Below are 25,353 nucleotides of genomic sequence, written 5' to 3'. Positions count from 1 at the left end.
TGAAAAGCGTTTTATTTATGACATTCTACCTATCGGATCAAAACTTGATTTCTCCTGAAATTCATGTTCCCTGCTAGTTCTCGTTTGAAATTCATTTTCTCTACACACCAACCAGAAATTATGTTCATAAAAGATGTTGTATTATTATGCCTTTCAGAGCCTCAAAAGTGATTTAATTATGACATTACGTTTCTTGTATTAAAACATGATTTCTCCAGAAATTCACGTTCAATGCTTGCACTCGTTTTTAACTCATTTTCTCTACAGACCAAGCCAGAGATGATTTTCATCAAAATGTTGAATTATTATGCTTCTCAGAGACTGAAAAGCGTTATAATTTTGACACTTGGACTATACGATGAATACTAGATTTTTCCAGATATACGCTATCAATGCTAATACAGCTGTAAAACTCTTTTTCTCTACAGACATAGCAAGAGATGAACTTCATTCAAATGTATAACTATTAAGCTTTTCAGAGCCTGAAAAGCGTTTTAATTATGACATTTCCATTATAGTATTAAAACATGATTTCTCGAGAAATTCACGTTTAATGCTTGCACTCGTTTTTAACTCATTTTCTCTACAGAACAAGCCAGAGATGATTTTCATAAAAATGTTGAATTATTATGCGTTTCATAATCTGAAAAGCGTTTTTATTTTGACACTTGGACTATGGGATGAATACTTGATTCTTCGAGATATACGCTCTCAATGCTAGTACTCGTTTGAGACTTTTAATTTTAATTATAACTTTAATTATATATTTAATTATAACATTTGAACTACAGGATGAATACTTGATTTTTTAAGAAATTCGCGTTAAATGCTAATATTGGTTTGAAATTTATTTTTATACCGACAAAGCGAGATATGATCTTAATTTAAATGTTGAATTATTAAGCTTTTCAGACAATTAAAGCATTTTAAATATCACATTTGGACTACAGAATGAGTACTTGAATTCTCGAGAAATTCGCGTTCAATGCTAATACTTACTTGAGACTCATTTTCTCTACAGACCTAGCCAGAGATGATCCTTATTTAAATGTTGAATTATTAAGCTTTTCAGACGCTTATAGCGTTTTAAATATCATATTTGGACAACAGGATGAATACTTGATTTCTCGAGAAATTCGCGTTAAATGCTGATATCCAGTGGAGACTCTTTTTCAATACTGAGCAAGCCAGAGGATTTTCTTTAAAATGTTGAATTATTATGATTTTTAGAGCCTGAAAAGCGTTTAATTATTATATTTCGCCTATAGGATCAAAACTTGAAATTTCCAGAAATTCACATTCCATGCTAATTGTCGTTTTAAACTCATTTTCTCTGCAGACTAACCCAGACATGATTTTCATAAAAATGTTGAATTATTATGCTTTCAGAGCGTGAAAAGCGTTTTAATTATGACATTTCCATTATAGTATTAAAACATGATTTCTCGAGAAATTCACGTTCAATGCTTGCACTCGTTTTTAATTCATTTTCTCTACAGACCAACCCAGAAATTATTTTCATAAAGATTGTATTATTATGCTTTTCAGAGCTTCAAAAGTGTTTTAATTATGCCTTTTCGATTATAGTATTAAAACATGATTTGTCGAGAAATTTACGTTCAATTCTTGCACTCGTTTTTAACTCATTTTCTGTACAGAACAAGCCAGAGATGATTTTCATAAAAATGTTGAATTATTATGCGTCTCATAACCTGAAAAGCGTTTTTATTTTGACACTTGGACTATGGGATGAATACTTGATTCTTCGAGATATACGCTCTCAATGCTAGTACTCGTTTGAGACATTTAATTTTAATTATAACATTAATTATATATTTAATTATAACATTTGAACTACAGGATGAATACTTGATTTTTTAAGATATACGCTATCAATGCTAATACTCACTTGAGACCCTTTTTCTTTACGGACCAAGCCTGAGATGATTTTCTTTAAAATGTTGAATTATTAAGCTTTTCACAACCTGAATAGCGTTTCAATTATCACATTTGGACTTTAGGATTAATACTTGATTTACCAAGAAATTCGCGTTAAATGCTAATATTAGTTTGAAATTCATTTTTATACCGACCAAGCAAGATATGATCTTAATTTAAATGTTGAATTATTAAGCTTTTCAGACCCTTAAAGCATTTTAAATATCACATTTGGACTACAGGATGAGTACTTGATTTCTCGAGAAATTCGCGTTAAATGCTAATATTCACTTGAGGCTCATTTTCAATACTGAGAAAGCCAGAGATAATCTTTAAAATGTTGATTTATTATGCCTTTCAGAGCCGGAAAAGCGTTTTAATTCTGACATTTGGACTATACGATGAATACTAGATTCTTCGAGATATAAGCTATCAATGCTAATACTTACTTGAGACTCATTTTCTATACAGACCTAGCCAGAGATAATTAAATGTTGAATTATTAAGCTTTTCAGAGCCTGAAACGTTTTTTAATTATTACATTTCGCATATATGATCAAAACTTGATTTCTCCAGAAATTCACATTCCATGCTAGTACTCGTTTCAAACGCATTTTCTCTACACACCAACCCAGAGATGATTTTCATTAAAGTGTTGAATTATTATGCTTTTCAGATCCCGAAAAGCGATTTAATTATGACATTTGGACTATACGATGAATACTTGATTTTTCGAGATATACGTTTTTAATGCTAGTACACGTTTGTAACTCATTTTCTCTACAGACCTAGCCAATGATGATTTTCATTTAACTGTTGAATTATTAAGCTATTCAGAGCCTGAAAAGCGTTTTAATTATTACATTTCGCCAATAGGATTAAAACTTGATTTCTCCAGAATTTCACGTTCCATGCTAGTAGTCGTTTGAAACACATTTTCCTTACACACCAAGCCAGAGATGATTTTCATTAAAATGTAGATATATTATGCTTTTCAGATCCTTCAAGCGTTTTCATTATCACATTTGGACTATAGGATGAATGCTTGATTATTCGAGAAATTCGGGTTAAATGCTAATTCTCAGTTGATACTCTTTTTCTATACGGACCAAGACAGAGATGATTTTCATTAAAATGTTGAACTATTACGCTTTACAGAGGCTGGAAAGCGTTTTAATTATAACATTTCGACTATACTATGAATACTTGATTTTTCCAAGAAATTCGCGTTAAATGCTAATACTGGTTTGAAACTGGTTTTTTCTATAGACCAATCCAGAGATGATTTTCATTAAAATGTTGAATTATTATGCTTTTCAGAGCCTGAGACGCGTTTTAATTATTAAATTTCTACTATATGATCAAAACTTGATTTGTCGAGAAATTCGCGTTCAATATTAATACTCACTTGAGACTCATGTTCTATACAGACCAAGAGTAAGGTGATTTTCTTTAAAATGTTGACTTATTATGCCTTGCAGAGCCTTAAAAGCGTTTCAATTCTGACATTTGGACTATACGATGAATACTCGATTTTTCGAGATATACGATTTCAATGCTAATACTTACTTGAGACTCATTTTCTCTACAGACATAGCCAGAGATGATCCTTATTTAAATGTTGAATTATTAAGCTTTTCAGACCCTTATAGCGTTTTAAATATCATATTTGGACAACAGGATGAATACTTGGTTTCTCGAGAAATTCGCGTTAAATGCTGATATTCAGTTGAGACTCTTTTTCAATACTGAGCAAGCCAGAGGATTTTCTTTAAAATGTTCAATTATTATGATTTTTAGAGCCTGAAAAGCGTTTAATTATTATATTTCGCCTATAGGATCAAAACTTGAAATTTCCAGATATTCACATTCCATGCTAATACTCGTTTTAAACTCATTTTCTCTGCAGACCAACCAGAAATTATGTTCATAAAAGATGTTGTATTATTATGCCTTTCAGAGCCTCAAAAGTGATTTAATTATGACATTACGTTTATTGTATTAAAAAATGATTTCTGGAGAAATTCACGTTCAATGCTTGCACTCGTTTTTAACTCATTTTCTCTACGGACCAAGCCAGAGATGATTTTCATCAAAATGTTGAATTATTATGCTTCTCAGAGACTGAAAAGCGTTATAATTTTGACACTTGGACTATACGATGAATACTAGATTTTTCCAGATATACGCTATCAATGCTAATACAGCTGTAAAACTCATTTTCTCTACAGACATAGCAAGAGATGAACTTCATTCAAATGTAGAACAATTAAGCTTTTCAGAGCCTGAAAAGCGTTTTAATTATGACATTTCCATTATAGTATTAAAACATGATTTGTTGAGAAATTTATGTTCAATGCTTGCACTCGTTTTTAACTCATTTTCTCTACAGAACAAGCCAGAGATAATTTTCATAAAAATGTTGAATTATTATGCGTTTCATAATCTGAAAAGCGTTTTTATTTTGACACTTGGAGTATGGGATGAATACTTGATTCTTCGAGATATACGCTCTCAATGCTAGTACTCGTTTGAGACTTTTAATTTTAATTATAACTTTAATTATATATTTAATTATAACATTTGAACTACAGGATGAATACTTGATTTTTTAAGATATACGCTATCAATGCTAATACTCACTTGAGACCCTTTTTCTTTACGGACCAAGCCTGAGATGATTTTCTTTAAAATGTTGATTTATTAAGCTTTTCAGAGCCTGAATAGCGTTTCAATTATCACATTTGGACTTTAGGATGAATACTAGATTTTTCAAGAAATTCGCGTTAAATGCTAATATTGGTTTGAAATTCATTTTTATACCGACCAAGCGAGATATGATCTTAATTTAAATGTTGAATTATTAAGCTTTTCAGACAATTAAAGCATTTTAAATATCACATTTGGACTACAGAATGAGTACTTGAATTCTCGAGAAATTCGCGTTCAATGCTAATACTTACTTGAGACTCATTTTCTCTACAGACCTAGCCAGAGATGATCCTTATTTAAATGTTGAATTATTAAGCTTCTCAGACCCTTATAGCGTTTTAAATATCATATTTGGACAACAGGATGAATACTTGTTTTCTCGAGAAATTCGCGTTAAATGCTGATATCCAGTGGAGACTCTTTTTCAACACTGAGCAAGCCAGAGGATTTTCTTTAAAATGTTTAATTATTATGATTTTTAGAGCCTGAAAAGCGTTTAATTATTATATTTCGCCTATAGGATCAAAACTTGAAATTTCCAGAAATTCACATTCCATGCTAATAGTCGTTTTAAACTCATTTTCTCTGCAGACCAACCCAGACATGATTTTCATAAAAATGTTGAATTATTATGCTTTTCAAAGCCTGAAAAGCGTTTTAATTATTACATTTCGCCTATAGGATCAAAACTTGATTTTTTGAGAAATTCACGTTTGAAACGCATTTTCTCTACAGGCTAATCCAGACATGATTTCCTTTAAAATGTTGAATTATTAAGCTTTTCAGAGCCTGAAAAGCGTTTTAATTCTGACATTACTACTATACAATGAATACTTGATTTTTGGAGATATATACGTTTTTAATGCTAATACTCACTTGAGACTCTTTTTCTTTACAGACCAAGCCAGAGATGATTTTCTTTAAAATGTTCAATTATTATACTTTGGAGAGCCTGAAAAGCGTTTTATTTATCACACCTTGACTATAGTATCAAAATTTGATTTTTCGAGAAATTAACTTTCAATGCTAATATTCACTTGAGAGTCCTTTTCTATTTAGACCAAGCCAGAGATGATTTTCTTTAAAATGTTGAATTATTATGCTTTCAGAGCCTGAAAAGCGTTTTATTTATGACATTCTACCTATCGGATCAAAACTTGATTTCTCCTGAAATTCATGTTCCCTGCTAGTTCTCGTTTGAAATTCATTTTCTCTACACACCAACCAGAAATTATGTTCATAAAAGATGTTGTATTATTATGCCTTTCAGAGCCTCAAAAGTGATTTAATTATGACATTACGTTTCTTGTATTAAAACATGATTTCTCCAGAAATTCACGTTCAATGCTTGCACTCGTTTTTAACTCATTTTCTCTACAGACCAAGCCAGAGATGATTTTCATCAAAATGTTGAATTATTATGCTTCTCAGAGACTGAAAAGCGTTATAATTTTGACACTTGGACTATACGATGAATACTAGATTTTTCCAGATATACGCTATCAATGCTAATACAGCTGTAAAACTCTTTTTCTCTACAGACATAGCAAGAGATGAACTTCATTCAAATGTATAACTATTAAGCTTTTCAGAGCCTGAAAAGCGTTTTAATTATGACATTTCCATTATAGTATTAAAACATGATTTCTCGAGAAATTCACGTTTAATGCTTGCACTCGTTTTTAACTCATTTTCTCTACAGAACAAGCCAGAGATGATTTTCATAAAAATGTTGAATTATTATGCGTTTCATAATCTGAAAAGCGTTTTTATTTTGACACTTGGACTATGGGATGAATACTTGATTCTTCGAGATATACGCTCTCAATGCTAGTACTCGTTTGAGACTTTTAATTTTAATTATAACTTTAATTATATATTTAATTATAACATTTGAACTACAGGATGAATACTTGATTTTTTAAGAAATTCGCGTTAAATGCTAATATTGGTTTGAAATTTATTTTTATACCGACAAAGCGAGATATGATCTTAATTTAAATGTTGAATTATTAAGCTTTTCAGACAATTAAAGCATTTTAAATATCACATTTGGACTACAGAATGAGTACTTGAATTCTCGAGAAATTCGCGTTCAATGCTAATACTTACTTGAGACTCATTTTCTCTACAGACCTAGCCAGAGATGATCCTTATTTAAATGTTGAATTATTAAGCTTTTCAGACGCTTATAGCGTTTTAAATATCATATTTGGACAACAGGATGAATACTTGATTTCTCGAGAAATTCGCGTTAAATGCTGATATCCAGTGGAGACTCTTTTTCAATACTGAGCAAGCCAGAGGATTTTCTTTAAAATGTTGAATTATTATGATTTTTAGAGCCTGAAAAGCGTTTAATTATTATATTTCGCCTATAGGATCAAAACTTGAAATTTCCAGAAATTCACATTCCATGCTAATTGTCGTTTTAAACTCATTTTCTCTGCAGACTAACCCAGACATGATTTTCATAAAAATGTTGAATTATTATGCTTTCAGAGCGTGAAAAGCGTTTTAATTATGACATTTCCATTATAGTATTAAAACATGATTTCTCGAGAAATTCACGTTCAATGCTTGCACTCGTTTTTAATTCATTTTCTCTACAGACCAACCCAGAAATTATTTTCATAAAGATTGTATTATTATGCTTTTCAGAGCTTCAAAAGTGTTTTAATTATGCCTTTTCGATTATAGTATTAAAACATGATTTGTCGAGAAATTTACGTTCAATTCTTGCACTCGTTTTTAACTCATTTTCTGTACAGAACAAGCCAGAGATGATTTTCATAAAAATGTTGAATTATTATGCGTCTCATAACCTGAAAAGCGTTTTTATTTTGACACTTGGACTATGGGATGAATACTTGATTCTTCGAGATATACGCTCTCAATGCTAGTACTCGTTTGAGACATTTAATTTTAATTATAACATTAATTATATATTTAATTATAACATTTGAACTACAGGATGAATACTTGATTTTTTAAGATATACGCTATCAATGCTAATACTCACTTGAGACCCTTTTTCTTTACGGACCAAGCCTGAGATGATTTTCTTTAAAATGTTGAATTATTAAGCTTTTCACAACCTGAATAGCGTTTCAATTATCACATTTGGACTTTAGGATTAATACTTGATTTACCAAGAAATTCGCGTTAAATGCTAATATTAGTTTGAAATTCATTTTTATACCGACCAAGCAAGATATGATCTTAATTTAAATGTTGAATTATTAAGCTTTTCAGACCCTTAAAGCATTTTAAATATCACATTTGGACTACAGGATGAGTACTTGATTTCTCGAGAAATTCGCGTTAAATGCTAATATTCACTTGAGGCTCATTTTCAATACTGAGAAAGCCAGAGATAATCTTTAAAATGTTGATTTATTATGCCTTTCAGAGCCGGAAAAGCGTTTTAATTCTGACATTTGGACTATACGATGAATACTAGATTCTTCGAGATATAAGCTATCAATGCTAATACTTACTTGAGACTCATTTTCTATACAGACCTAGCCAGAGATAATTAAATGTTGAATTATTAAGCTTTTCAGAGCCTGAAACGTTTTTTAATTATTACATTTCGCATATATGATCAAAACTTGATTTCTCCAGAAATTCACATTCCATGCTAGTACTCGTTTCAAACGCATTTTCTCTACACACCAACCCAGAGATGATTTTCATTAAAGTGTTGAATTATTATGCTTTTCAGATCCCGAAAAGCGATTTAATTATGACATTTGGACTATACGATGAATACTTGATTTTTCGAGATATACGTTTTTAATGCTAGTACACGTTTGTAACTCATTTTCTCTACAGACCTAGCCAATGATGATTTTCATTTAACTGTTGAATTATTAAGCTATTCAGAGCCTGAAAAGCGTTTTAATTATTACATTTCGCCAATAGGATTAAAACTTGATTTCTCCAGAATTTCACGTTCCATGCTAGTAGTCGTTTGAAACACATTTTCCTTACACACCAAGCCAGAGATGATTTTCATTAAAATGTAGATATATTATGCTTTTCAGATCCTTCAAGCGTTTTCATTATCACATTTGGACTATAGGATGAATGCTTGATTATTCGAGAAATTCGGGTTAAATGCTAATTCTCAGTTGATACTCTTTTTCTATACGGACCAAGACAGAGATGATTTTCATTAAAATGTTGAACTATTACGCTTTACAGAGGCTGGAAAGCGTTTTAATTATAACATTTCGACTATACTATGAATACTTGATTTTTCCAAGAAATTCGCGTTAAATGCTAATACTGGTTTGAAACTGGTTTTTTCTATAGACCAATCCAGAGATGATTTTCATTAAAATGTTGAATTATTATGCTTTTCAGAGCCTGAGACGCGTTTTAATTATTAAATTTCTACTATATGATCAAAACTTGATTTGTCGAGAAATTCGCGTTCAATATTAATACTCACTTGAGACTCATGTTCTATACAGACCAAGAGTAAGGTGATTTTCTTTAAAATGTTGACTTATTATGCCTTGCAGAGCCTTAAAAGCGTTTCAATTCTGACATTTGGACTATACGATGAATACTCGATTTTTCGAGATATACGATTTCAATGCTAATACTTACTTGAGACTCATTTTCTCTACAGACATAGCCAGAGATGATCCTTATTTAAATGTTGAATTATTAAGCTTTTCAGACCCTTATAGCGTTTTAAATATCATATTTGGACAACAGGATGAATACTTGGTTTCTCGAGAAATTCGCGTTAAATGCTGATATTCAGTTGAGACTCTTTTTCAATACTGAGCAAGCCAGAGGATTTTCTTTAAAATGTTCAATTATTATGATTTTTAGAGCCTGAAAAGCGTTTAATTATTATATTTCGCCTATAGGATCAAAACTTGAAATTTCCAGAAATTCACATTCCATGCTAATACTCGTTTTAAACTCATTTTCTCTGCAGACCAACCAGAAATTATGTTCATAAAAGATGTTGTATTATTATGCCTTTCAGAGCCTCAAAAGTGATTTAATTATGACATTACGTTTATTGTATTAAAAAATGATTTCTGGAGAAATTCACGTTCAATGCTTGCACTCGTTTTTAACTCATTTTCTCTACGGACCAAGCCAGAGATGATTTTCATCAAAATGTTGAATTATTATGCTTCTCAGAGACTGAAAAGCGTTATAATTTTGACACTTGGACTATACGATGAATACTAGATTTTTCCAGATATACGCTATCAATGCTAATACAGCTGTAAAACTCATTTTCTCTACAGACATAGCAAGAGATGAACTTCATTCAAATGTAGAACAATTAAGCTTTTCAGAGCCTGAAAAGCGTTTTAATTATGACATTTCCATTATTGTATTAAAACATGATTTGTTGAGAAATTTATGTTCAATGCTTGCACTCGTTTTTAACTCATTTTCTCTACAGAACAAGCCAGAGATAATTTTCATAAAAATGTTGAATTATTATGCGTTTCATAATCTGAAAAGCGTTTTTATTTTGACACTTGGAGTATGGGATGAATACTTGATTCTTCGAGATATACGCTCTCAATGCTAGTACTCGTTTGAGACTTTTAATTTTAATTATAACTTTAATTATATATTTAATTATAACATTTGAACTACAGGATGAATACTTGATTTTTTAAGATATACGCTATCAATGCTAATACTCACTTGAGACCCTTTTTCTTTACGGACCAAGCCTGAGATGATTTTCTTTAAAATGTTGATTTATTAAGCTTTTCAGAGCCTGAATAGCGTTTCAATTATCACATTTGGACTTTAGGATGAATACTAGATTTTTCAAGAAATTCGCGTTAAATGCTAATATTGGTTTGAAATTCATTTTTATACCGACCAAGCGAGATATGATCTTAATTTAAATGTTGAATTATTAAGCTTTTCAGACAATTAAAGCATTTTAAATATCACATTTGGACTACAGAATGAGTACTTGAATTCTCGAGAAATTCGCGTTCAATGCTAATACTTACTTGAGACTCATTTTCTCTACAGACCTAGCCAGAGATGATCCTTATTTAAATGTTGAATTATTAAGCTTTTCAGACCCTTATAGCGTTTTAAATATCATATTTGGACAACAGGATGAATACTTGTTTTCTCGAGAAATTCGCGTTAAATGCTGATATCCAGTGGAGACTCTTTTTCAACACTGAGCAAGCCAGAGGATTTTCTTTAAAATGTTTAATTATTATGATTTTTAGAGCCTGAAAAGCGTTTAATTATTATATTTCGCCTATAGGATCAAAACTTGAAATTTCCAGAAATTCACATTCCATGCTAATAGTCGTTTTAAACTCATTTTCTCTGCAGACCAACCCAGACATGATTTTCATAAAAATGTTGAATTATTATGCTTTTCAAAGCCTGAAAAGCGTTTTAATTATTACATTTCGCCTATAGGATCAAAACTTGATTTTTTGAGAAATTCACGTTTGAAACGCATTTTCTCTACAGGCTAATCCAGACATGATTTCCTTTAAAATGTTGAATTATTAAGCTTTTCAGAGCCTGAAAAGCGTTTTAATTCTGACATTACTACTATACAATGAATACTTGATTTTTGGAGATATATACGTTTTTAATGCTAATACTCACTTGAGACTCTTTTTCTTTACAGACCAAGCCAGAGATGATTTTCTTTAAAATGTTCAATTATTATACTTTGGAGAGCCTGAAAAGCGTTTTATTTATCACACCTTGACTATAGTATCAAAATTTGATTTTTCGAGAAATTAACTTTCAATGCTAATATTCACTTGAGAGTCCTTTTCTATTTAGACCAAGCCAGAGATGATTTTCTTTAAAATGTTGAATTATTATGCTTTCAGAGCCTGAAAAGCGTTTTATTTATGACATTCTACCTATCGGATCAAAACTTGATTTCTCCTGAAATTCATGTTCCCTGCTAGTTCTCGTTTGAAATTCATTTTCTCTACACACCAACCAGAAATTATGTTCATAAAAGATGTTGTATTATTATGCCTTTCAGAGCCTCAAAAGTGATTTAATTATGACATTACGTTTCTTGTATTAAAACATGATTTCTCCAGAAATTCACGTTCAATGCTTGCACTCGTTTTTAACTCATTTTCTCTACAGACCAAGCCAGAGATGATTTTCATCAAAATGTTGAATTATTATGCTTCTCAGAGACTGAAAAGCGTTATAATTTTGACACTTGGACTATACGATGAATACTAGATTTTTCCAGATATACGCTATCAATGCTAATACAGCTGTAAAACTCTTTTTCTCTACAGACATAGCAAGAGATGAACTTCATTCAAATGTATAACTATTAAGCTTTTCAGAGCCTGAAAAGCGTTTTAATTATGACATTTCCATTATAGTATTAAAACATGATTTCTCGAGAAATTCACGTTTAATGCTTGCACTCGTTTTTAACTCATTTTCTCTACAGACCAACCCAGAAATTATTTTCATAAAGATGATGTATTATTATGCTTTTCAGAGCTTCAAAAGTGTTTTAATTATGCCTTTTCGATTATAGTATTAAAACATTATTTGTCGAGAAATTTACGTTCAATTCTTGCACTCGTTTTTAACTCATTTTCTGTACAGAACAAGCCAGAGATGATTTTCATAAAAATGTTGAATTATTATGCGTTTCATAACCTGAAAAGCGTTTTTATTTTGACACTTGGACTATGGGATGAATACTTGATTCTTCGAGATATACGCTCTCAATGCTAGTACTCGTTTGAGACTTTTAATTTTAATTATAACATTAATTATATATTTAATTATAACATTTGAACTACAGGATGAATACTTGATTTTTTAAGATATACGCTATCAATGCTAATACTCACTTGAGACCCTTTTTCTTTACGGACCAAGCCTGAGATGATTTTCTTTAAAATGTTGAATTATTAAGCTTTTCAGAACCTGAATAGCGTTTCAATTATCACATTTGGACTTTAGGATTAATACTTGATTTTTCAAGAAATTCGCGTTAAATGCTAATATTGGTTTGAAATTCATTTTTATACCGACAAAGCAAGATATGATCTTAATTTAAATGTTGAATTATTAAGCTTTTAAGACCCTTAAAGCATTTTAAATATCACATTTGGACTACAGGATTAGTACTTGATTTCTCGAGAAATTCGCGTTAAATGCTAATATTCACTTGAAGCTCATTTTCAATACTGAGAAAGCCAGAGATGATCTTTAAAATGTTGATTTATTATGCCTTTCAGAGCCGGAAAAGCGTTTTAATTCTGACATTTGGACTATACGATGAATACTAGATTCTTCGAGATATACGCTTTCAATGCTAATACTTACTTGAGACTCATTTTCTATACAGACCTAGCCAGAGACGATTATCTTTTAAATGTTGAATTATTAAGCTTTTCAGAGCCTGAAACGTTTTCTAATTATTACATTTCGCATATATGATCAAAACTTGATTTCTCCAGAAATTCACATTCCATGCTAGTACTCGTTTCAAACGCATTTTCTCTACACACCAACCCAGAGATGATTTTCATTAAAGTGTTGAATTATTATGCTTTTCAGATTCTGAAAGGCGTTTTCATAATCACATTTGGAATATAGGATGAATACTTGATTTTTCGAGATATACGTTTTTAATGCTAATACTAACTTGAGACTCTTTTTCTATACGGACCAAGCCAGAGATGATTTTCTTTAAGATATTGAAATATTAAGCTATTCAGAACCTGAAAAGCGTTTTAATTATTACATTTCGCCTATAGAATTAAAACTTGATTTCTCCAGAAATTCACAATCCATGCTAGTACTCGTTTCAAACGCATTTTCTCTACACACCAACCCAGAGATGATTTTCATTAAAGTGTTGAATTATTATGCTTTTCAGATCCTGAAAAGCGATTTAATTATGACATTTGGACTATGCGATGAATACTTGATTTTTCGAGATATGCGTTTTTAATGCTAGTACACGTTTGTTACTCATTTTCTCTACAGACCTAGCCAATGGTGATTTTCATTTAAGTGTTGAATTATTAAGCTATTCAGAGCCTGAAAAGCGTTTTAATTATTACATTTCGCCAATTGGTTTAAAACTTGATTTCTCCAGAATTTCACGTTCCATGGTAGTAGTCGTTTGAAACACATTTTCCTTACACACCAAGCCAGAGATGATTTTCATTAAAATGTAGATATATTATGCTTTTCAGATCCTTCAAGCGTTTTCATTATCACATTTGGACTATAGGATGAATGCTTGATTTTAAGATAAATTCGGGTTAAATGCTAATACTCAGTTGATACTCTTTTTCTATACGGACCAAGCCAGAGATGATTTTCATTAAAATGTTGAACTATTACGCTTTACAGAGGCTGGAAAGCGTTTTAATTATAACATTTCGACTATACTATGAATACTTGATTTTTCCAAGAAATTCGCGTTAAATGCTAATACTGGTTTGAAACTGGTTTTTTCTATAGACCAATCCAGAGATGATTTTCATTAAAATGTTGAATTATTATGCTTTTCAGAGCCTGAGACGCGTTTTAATTATTAAATTTCTACTATATGATCAAAACTTGATTTTTTAGAGAAATTCGCGTTCAATATTAATACTCACTTGAGACTCATGTTCTATACAGACCAAGAGTAAGGTGATTTTCTTTAAAATGTTGACTTATTATGCCTTTCAGAGCCTTAAAAGCGTTTCTATTCTGACATTTGGACTATACGATGAATACTCGATTTTTCGAGATATACGATTTCAATGCTAATATTCACTTGAGACTCATTTTCTATACAGACCTAGCCAGAGATGATTGTCATTTAAATGTTGAATTATTAAGCTTTTCAGAGCCAGAAACGCGTTTTCATTATCACATTTCGCCTATAGGATCAAAGCGTGATTTATCGTAAAATTCGCGTTCAATGCTAATACTTACTTGAGACTCATTTTCTCTACAGACCTAGCCAGAGATGATCCTTATTTAAATGTTGAATTATTAAGCTTTTCAGACCCTTATAGCGTTTTAAATATCATATTTGGACAACAGGATGAATACTTGATTTCTCGAGAAACTCGCGTTAAATGCTGATATTCAGTTGAGACTCTTTTTCAATACTGAGCAAGCCAGAGGATTTTCTTTAAAATGTTGAATTATTATGATTTTTAGAGCCTGAAAAGCGTTTAATTATTATATTTCGCCTATAGGATGAAAACTTGAAATTTCCAGAAATTCACATTCCATGCTAATACTCGTTTTAAACTCATTTTCTCTGCAGACCAACCCAGACATGATTTTCATAAAAATGTTGAATTATTATGCTTTTCAAAGGCTGAAAAGCGTTTTAATTATTACATTTCGCCTATAGGATCAAAACTTGATTTTTTGAGAAATTCACGTTCCATGCTAGTACTCGTTTGAAACGCATTTTCTCTACAGGCTAATACAGACATGATTTCCTTTAAAATGTTGAATTATTAAGCTTTTCAGAGCCTGAAAACGTTTTAATTCTGACATTACTACTGGACAATGAATACTTGATTTTTGGAGATATATACGTTTTTAATGCTAATACTCACTTGAGACTCTTTTTCTTTACAGACCAAGCCAGAGATGATTTTCTTTAAAATGTTCAATTATTATACTTTGGAGAGCCTGTAAAGCGTTTTATTTATCACACCTTGACTATAGTATCAAAATTTGATTTTTCGAGAAATTAACTTTCAATGCTAATATTCACTTGAGAGTCCTTTTCTATTTAGACCAAGCCAGAGATGATTTTCTTTAAAATGTTGAATTATTATGCTTTCAGAGCCTGAAAAGCGTTTTATTTATGACATTCTACCTATCGGATCAAAACTTGATTTCTCCTGAAATTCATGTTCCTTGCTAGTTCTCGCTTGAATTATTAAGCTTTTCAGAGCCTGAAACGTTTTTTAATTATTACATTTCGCATATATGATCAAAACTTGATTTCTCCAGAAATTCACATTCCATGCTAGTACTCGTTTCAAACGCATTTTCTCTACACACCAACCCAGAGATGATTTTCATTAAAGTGTTGAATTATTATGCTTTTCAGATCCCGAAAAGCGATTTAATTATGACATTTGGACTATACGATGAATACTTGATTTTTCGAGATATACGTTTTTAATGCTAGTACACGTTTGTAACTCATTTTCTCTACAGACCTAGCCAATGATGATTTTCATTTAACTGTTGAATTATTAAGCTATTCAGAGCCTGAAAAGCGTTTTAATTATTACATTTCGCCAATAGGATTAAAACTTGATTTCTCCAGAATTTCACGTTCCATGCTAGTAGTCGTTTGAAACACATTTTCCTTACACACCAAGCCAGAGATGATTTTCATTAAAATGTAGATATATTATGCTTTTCAGATCCTTCAAGCGTTTTCATTATCACATTTGGACTATAGGATGAATGCTTGATTATTCGAGAAATTCGGGTTAAATGCTAATTCTCAGTTGATACTCTTTTTCTATACGGACCAAGACAGAGATGATTTTCATTAAAATGTTGAACTATTACGCTTTACAGAGGCTGGAAAGCGTTTTAATTATAACATTTCGACTATACTATGAATACTTGATTTTTCCAAGAAATTCGCGTTAAATGCTAATACTGGTTTCAAACTGGTTTTTTCTATAGACCAATCCAGAGATGATTTTCATTAAAATGTTGAATTATTATGCTTTTCAGAGCCTGAGACGCGTTTTAATTATTAAATTTCTACTATATGATCAAAACTTGATTTGTCGAGAAATTCGCGTTCAATATTAATACTCACTTGAGACTCATGTTCTATACAGACCAAGAGTAAGGTGATTTTCTTTAAAATGTTGACTTATTATGCCTTGCAGAGCCTTAAAAGCGTTTCAATTCTGACATTTGGACTATACGATGAATACTCGATTTTTCGAGATATACGATTTCAATGCTAATACTTACTTGAGACTCATTTTCTCTACAGACATAGCAAGAGATGATCCTTATTTAAATGTTGAATTATTAAGCTTTTCAGACCCTTATAGCGTTTTAAATATCATATTTGGACAACAGGATGAATACTTGGTTTCTCGAGAAATTCGCGTTAAATGCTGATATTCAGTTGAGACTCTTTTTCAATACTGAGCAAGCCAGAGGATTTTCTTTAAAATGTTCAATTATTATGATTTTTAGAGCCTGAAAAGCGTTTAATTATTATATTTCGCCTATAGGATCAAAACTTGAAATTTCCAGAAATTCACATTCCATGCTAATACTCGTTTTAAACTCATTTTCTCTGCAGACCAACCAGAAATTATGTTCATAAAAGATGTTGTATTATTATGCCTTTCAGAGCCTCAAAAGTGATTTAATTATGACATTACGTTTATTGTATTAAAAAATGATTTCTGGAGAAATTCACGTTCAATGCTTGCACTCGTTTTTAACTCATTTTCTCTACGGACCAAGCCAGAGATGATTTTCATCAAAATGTTGAATTATTATGCTTCTCAGAGACTGAAAAGCGTTATAATTTTGACACTTGGACTATACGATGAATACTAGATTTTTCCAGATATACGCTATCAATGCTAATACAGCTGTAAAACTCATTTTCTCTACAGACATAGCAAGAGATGAACTTCATTCAAATGTAGAACAATTAAGCTTTTCAGAGCCTGAAAAGCGTTTTAATTATGACATTTCCATTATAGTATTAAAACATGATTTGTTGAGAAATTTATGTTCAATGCTTGCACTCGTTTTTAACTCATTTTCTCTACAGAACAAGCCAGAGATAATTTTCATAAAAATGTTGAATTATTATGCGTTTCATAATCTAATAAGCGTTTTTATTTTGACACTTGGACTATGGGATGAATACTTGATTCTTCGAGATATACGCTCTCAATGCTAGTACTCGTTTGAGACTTTTAATTTTAATTATAACTTTAATTATATATTTAATTATAACATTTGAACTACAGGATGAATACTTGATTTTTTAAGATATACGCTATCAATGCTAATACTCACTTGAGACCCTTTTTCTTTACGGACCAAGCCTGAGATGATTTTCTTTAAAATGTTGATTTATTAAGCTTTTCAGAGCCTGAATAGCGTTTCAATTATCACATTTGGACTTTAGGATGAATACTAGATTTTTCAAGAAATTCGCGTTAAATGCTAATATTGGTTTGAAATTCATTTTTATACCGACCAAGCGAGATATGATCTTAATTTAAATGTTGAATTATTAAGCTTTTCAGACAATTAAAGCATTTTAAATATCACATTTGGACTACAGAATGAGTACTTGAATTCTCGAGAAATTCGCGTTCAATGCTAATACTTACTTGAGACTCATTTTCTCTACAGACCTAGCCAGAGATGATCCTTATTTAAATGTTGAATTATTAAGCTTTTCAGACCCTTATAGCGTTTTAAATATCATATTTGGACAACAGGATGAATACTTGTTTTCTCGAGAAATTCGCGTTAAATGCTGATATCCAGTGGAGACTCTTTTTCAACACTGAGCAAGCCAGAGGATTTTCTTTAAAATGTTTAATTATTATGATTTTTAGAGCCTGAAAAGCGTTTAATTATTATATTTCGCCTATAGGATCAAAACTTGAAATTTCCAGAAATTCACATTCCATGCTAATAGTCGTTTTAAACTCATTTTCTCTGCAGACCAACCCAGACATGATTTTCATAAAAATGTTGAATTATTATGCTTTTCAAAGCCTGAAAAGCGTTTTAATTATTACATTTCGCCTATAGGATCAAAACTTGATTTTTTGAGAAATTCACGTTTGAAACGCATTTTCTCTACAGGCTAATCCAGACATGATTTTCTTTAAAATGTTCAATTATTATACTTTGGAGAGCCTGAAAAGCGTTTTATTTATCACACCTTGACTATAGTATCAAAATTTGATTTTTCGAGAAATTAACTTTCAATGCTAATATTCACTTGAGAGTCCTTTTCTATTTAGACCAAGCCAGAGATGATTTTCTTTAAAATGTTGAATTATTATGCTTTCAGAGCCTGAAAAGCGTTTTATTTATGACATTCTACCTATCGGATCAAAACTTGATTTCTCCTGAAATTCATGTTCCCTGCTAGTTCTCGTTTGAAATTCATTTTCTCTACACACCAACCAGAAATTATGTTCATAAAAGATGTTGTATTATTATGCCTTTCAGAGCCTCAAAAGTGATTTAATTATGACATTACGTTTCTTGTATTAAAACATGATTTCTCCAGAAATTCACGTTCAATGCTTGCACTCGTTTTTAACTCATTTTCTCTACAGACCAAGCCAGAGATGATTTTCATCAAAATGTTGAATTATTATGCTTCTCAGAGACTGAAAAGCGTTATAATTTTGACACTTGGACTATACGATGAATACTAGATTTTTCCAGATATACGCTATCAATGCTAATACAGCTGTAAAACTCTTTTTCTCTACAGACATAGCAAGAGATGAACTTCATTCAAATGTATAACTATTAAGCTTTTCAGAGCCTGAAAAGCGTTTTAATTATGACATTTCCATTATAGTATTAAAACATGATTTCTCGAGAAATTCACGTTTAATGCTTGCACTCGTTTTTAACTCATTTTCTCTACAGACCAACCCAGAAATTATTTTCATAAAGATGATGTATTATTATGCTTTTCAGAGCTTCAAAAGTGTTTTAATTATGCCTTTTCGATTATAGTATTAAAACATTATTTGTCGAGAAATTTACGTTCAATTCTTGCACTCGTTTTTAACTCATTTTCTGTACAGAACAAGCCAGAGATGATTTTCATAAAAATGTTGAATTATTATGCGTTTCATAACCTGAAAAGCGTTTTTATTTTGACACTTGGACTATGGGATGAATACTTGATTCTTCGAGATATACGCTCTCAATGCTAGTACTCGTTTGAGACTTTTAATTTTAATTATAACATTAATTATATATTTAATTATAACATTTGAACTACAGGATGAATACTTGATTTTTTAAGATATACGCTATCAATGCTAATACTCACTTGAGACCCTTTTTCTTTACGGACCAAGCCTGAGATGATTTTCTTTAAAATGTTGAATTATTAAGCTTTTCAGAACCTGAATAGCGTTTCAATTATCACATTTGGACTTTAGGATTAATACTTGATTTTTCAAGAAATTCGCGTTAAATGCTAATATTGGTTTGAAATTCATTTTTATACCGACAAAGCAAGATATGATCTTAATTTAAATGTTGAATTATTAAGCTTTTAAGACCCTTAAAGCATTTTAAATATCACATTTGGACTACAGGATTAGTACTTGATTTCTCGAGAAATTCGCGTTAAATGCTAATATTCACTTGAAGCTCATTTTCAATACTGAGAAAGCCAGAGATGATCTTTAAAATGTTGATTTATTATGCCTTTCAGAGCCGGAAAAGCGTTTTAATTCTGACATTTGGACTATACGATGAATACTAGATTCTTCGAGATATACGCTTTCAATGCTAATACTTACTTGAGACTCATTTTCTATACAGACCTAGCCAGAGACGATTATCTTTTAAATGTTGAATTATTAAGCTTTTCAGAGCCTGAAACGTTTTCTAATTATTACATTTCGCATATATGATCAAAACTTGATTTCTCCAGAAATTCACATTCCATGCTAGTACTCGTTTCAAACGCATTTTCTCTACACACCAACCCAGAGATGATTTTCATTAAAGTGTTGAATTATTATGCTTTTCAGATTCTGAAAGGCGTTTTCATAATCACATTTGGAATATAGGATGAATACTTGATTTTTCGAGATATACGTTTTTAATGCTAATACTAACTTGAGACTCTTTTTCTATACGGACCAAGCCAGAGATGATTTTCTTTAAGATATTGAAATATTAAGCTATTCAGAACCTGAAAAGCGTTTTAATTATTACATTTCGCCTATAGAATTAAAACTTGATTTCTCCAGAAATTCACAATCCATGCTAGTACTCGTTTCAAACGCATTTTCTCTACACACCAACCCAGAGATGATTTTCATTAAAGTGTTGAATTATTATGCTTTTCAGATCCTGAAAAGCGATTTAATTATGACATTTGGACTATGCGATGAATACTTGATTTTTCGAGATATGCGTTTTTAATGCTAGTACACGTTTGTTACTCATTTTCTCTACAGACCTAGCCAATGGTGATTTTCATTTAAGTGTTGAATTATTAAGCTATTCAGAGCCTGAAAAGCGTTTTAATTATTACATTTCGCCAATTGGTTTAAAACTTGATTTCTCCAGAATTTCACGTTCCATGGTAGTAGTCGTTTGAAACACATTTTCCTTACACACCAAGCCAGAGATGATTTTCATTAAAATGTAGATATATTATGCTTTTCAGATCCTTCAAGCGTTTTCATTATCACATTTGGACTATAGGATGAATGCTTGATTTTAAGATAAATTCGGGTTAAATGCTAATACTCAGTTGATACTCTTTTTCTATACGGACCAAGCCAGAGATGATTTTCATTAAAATGTTGAACTATTACGCTTTACAGAGGCTGAAAAGCGTTTTAATTATAACATTTCGACTATACTATGAATACTTGATTTTTCCAAGAAATTCGCGTTAAATGCTAATTCTGGTTTGAAACTGGTTTTTTCTATAGACCAATCCAGAGATGATTTTCATTAAAATGTTGAATTATTATGCTTTTCAGAGCCTGAGACGCGTTTTAATTATTAAATTTCTACTATATGATCAAAACTTGATTTTTTAGAGAAATTCGCGTTCAATATTAATACTCACTTGAGACTCATGTTCTATACAGACCAAGAGTAAGGTGATTTTCTTTAAAATGTTGACTTATTATGCCTTTCAGAGCCTTAAAAGCGTTTCTATTCTGACATTTGGACTATACGATGAATACTCGATTTTTCGAGATATACGATTTCAATGCTAATATTCACTTGAGACTCATTTTCTATACAGACCTAGCCAGAGATGATTGTCATTTAAATGTTGAATTATTAAGCTTTTCAGAGCCAGAAACGCGTTTTCATTATCACATTTCGCCTATAGGATCAAAGCGTGATTTATCGTAAAATTCGCGTTCAATGCTAATACTTACTTGAGACTCATTTTCTCTACAGACCTAGCCAGAGATGATCCTTATTTAAATGTTGAATTATTAAGCTTTTCAGACCCTTATAGCGTTTTAAATATCATATTTGGACAACAGGATGAATACTTGATTTCTCGAGAAACTCGCGTTAAATGCTGATATTCAGTTGAGACTCTTTTTCAATACTGAGCAAGCCAGAGGATTTTCTTTAAAATGTTGAATTATTATGATTTTTAGAGCCTGAAAAGCGTTTAATTATTATATTTCGCCTATAGGATGAAAACTTGAAATTTCCAGAAATTCACATTCCATGCTAATACTCGTTTTAAACTCATTTTCTCTGCAGACCAACCCAGACATGATTTTCATAAAAATGTTGAATTATTATGCTTTTCAAAGGCTGAAAAGCGTTTTAATTATTACATTTCGCCTATAGGATCAAAACTTGATTTTTTGAGAAATTCACGTTCCATGCTAGTACTCGTTTGAAACGCATTTTCTCTACAGGCTAATACAGACATGATTTCCTTTAAAATGTTGAATTATTAAGCTTTTCAGAGCCTGAAAACGTTTTAATTCTGACATTACTACTGGACAATGAATACTTGATTTTTGGAGATATATACGTTTTTAATGCTAATACTCACTTGAGACTCTTTTTCTTTACAGACCAAGCCAGAGATGATTTTCTTTAAAATGTTCAATTATTATACTTTGGAGAGCCTGTAAAGCGTTTTATTTATCACACCTTGACTATAGTATCAAAATTTGATTTTTCGAGAAATTAACTTTCAATGCTAATATTCACTTGAGAGTCCTTTTCTATTTAGACCAAGCCAGAGATGATTTTCTTTAAAATGTTGAATTATTATGCTTTCAGAGCCTGAAAAGCGTTTTATTTATGACATTCTACCTATCGGATCAAAACTTGATTTCTCCTGAAATTCATGTTCCTTGCTAGTTCTCGCTTGAATTATTAAGCTTTTCAGAGCCTGAAACGTTTTTTAATTATTACATTTCGCATATATGATCAAAACTTGATTTCTCCAGAAATTCACATTCCATGCTAGTACTCGTTTCAAACGCATTTTCTCTACACACCAACCCAGAGATGATTTTCATTAAAGTGTTGAATTATTATGCTTTTCAGATCCCGAAAAGCGATTTAATTATGACATTTGGACTATACGATGAATACTTGATTTTTCGAGATATACGTTTTTAATGCTAGTACACGTTTGTAACTCATTTTCTCTACAGACCTAGCCAATGATGATTTTCATTTAACTGTTGAATTATTAAGCTATTCAGAGCCTGAAAAGCGTTTTAATTATTACATTTCGCCAATAGGATTAAAACTTGATTTCTCCAGAATTTCACGTTCCATGCTAGTAGTCGTTTGAAACACATTTTCCTTACACACCAAGCCAGAGATGATTTTCATTAAAATGTAGATATATTATGCTTTTCAGATCCTTCAAGTGTTTTCATTATCACATTTGGACTATAGGATGAATGCTTGATTATTCGAGAAATTCGGGTTAAATGCTAATTCTCAGTTGATACTCTTTTTCTATACGGACCAAGACAGAGATGATTTTCATTAAAATGTTGAACTATTACGCTTTACAGAGGCTGGAAAGCGTTTTAATTATAACATTTCGACTATACTATGAATACTTGATTTTTCCAAGAAATTCGCGTTAAATGCTAATACTGGTTTGAAACTGGTTTTTTCTATAGACCAATCCAGAGATGATTTTCATTAAAATGTTGAATTATTATGCTTTTCAGAGCCTGAGACGCGTTTTAATTATTAAATTTCTACTATATGATCAAAACTTGATTTGTCGAGAAATTCGCGTTCAATATTAATACTCACTTGAGACTCATGTTCTATACAGACCAAGAGTAAGGTGATTTTCTTTAAAATGTTGACTTATTATGCCTTGCAGAGCCTTAAAAGCGTTTCAATTCTGACATTTGGACTATACGATGAATACTCGATTTTTCGAGATATACGATTTCAATGCTAATACTTACTTGAGACTCATTTTCTCTACAGACATAGCCAGAGATGATCCTTATTTAAATGTTGAATTATTAAGCTTTTCAGACCCTTATAGCGTTTTAAATATCATATTTGGACAACAGGATGAATACTTGGTTTCTCGAGAAATTCGCGTTAAATGCTGATATTCAGTTGAGACTCTTTTTCAATACTGAGCAAGCCAGAGGATTTTCTTTAAAATGTTCAATTATTATGATTTTTAGAGCCTGAAAAGCGTTTAATTATTATATTTCGCCTATAGGATCAAAACTTGAAATTTCCAGAAATTCACATTCCATGCTAATACTCGTTTTAAACTCATTTTCTCTGCAGACCAACCAGAAATTATGTTCATAAAAGATGTTGTATTATTATGCCTTTCAGAGCCTCAAAAGTGATTTAATTATGACATTACGTTTATCGTATTAAAAAATGATTTCTGGAGAAATTCACGTTCAATGCTTGCACTCGTTTTTAACTCATTTTCTCTACGGACCAAGCCAGAGATGATTTTCATCAAAATGTTGAATTATTATGCTTCTCAGAGACTGAAAAGCGTTATAATTTTGACACTTGGACTATACGATGAATACTAGATTTTTCCAGATATACGCTATCAATGCTAATACAGCTGTAAAACTCATTTTCTCTACAGACATAGCAAGAGATGAACTTCATTCAAATGTAGAACAATTAAGCTTTTCAGAGCCTGAAAAGCGTTTTAATTATGACATTTCCATTATAGTATTAAAACATGATTTGTTGAGAAATTTATGTTCAATGCTTGCACTCGTTTTTAACTCATTTTCTCTACAGAACAAGCCAGAGATAATTTTCATAAAAATGTTGAATTATTATGCGTTTCATAATCTGAAAAGCGTTTTTATTTTGACACTTGGACTATGGGATGAATACTTGATTCTTCGAGATATACGCTCTCAATGCTAGTACTCGTTTGAGACTTTTAATTTTAATTATAACTTTAATTATATATTTAATTATAACATTTGAACTACAGGATGAATACTTGATTTTTTAAGATATACGCTATCAATGCTAATACTCACTTGAGACCCTTTTTCTTTACGGACCAAGCCTGAGATGATTTTCTTTAAAATGTTGATTTATTAAGCTTTTCAGAGCCTGAATAGCGTTTCAATTATCACATTTGGACTTTAGGATGAATACTAGATTTTTCAAGAAATTCGCGTTAAATGCTAATATTGGTTTGAAATTCATTTTTATACCGACCAAGCGAGATATGATCTTAATTTAAATGTTGAATTATTAAGCTTTTCAGACAATTAAAGCATTTTAAATATCACATTTGGACTACAGAATGAGTACTTGAATTCTCGAGAAATTCGCGTTCAATGCTAATACTTACTTGAGACTCATTTTCTCTACAGACCTAGCCAGAGATGATCCTTATTTAAATGTTGAATTATTAAGCTTTTCAGACCCTTATAGCGT

Source organism: Lepisma saccharinum, chromosome 30 (assembly GCF_977018435.1).
Source record: "Lepisma saccharinum chromosome 30, izLepSacc3.1, whole genome shotgun sequence".
In the NCBI taxonomy this organism is placed as follows: domain Eukaryota; kingdom Metazoa; phylum Arthropoda; class Insecta; order Zygentoma; family Lepismatidae; genus Lepisma; species Lepisma saccharinum.
Note: the sequence above shows the minus strand (reverse complement) of the source record.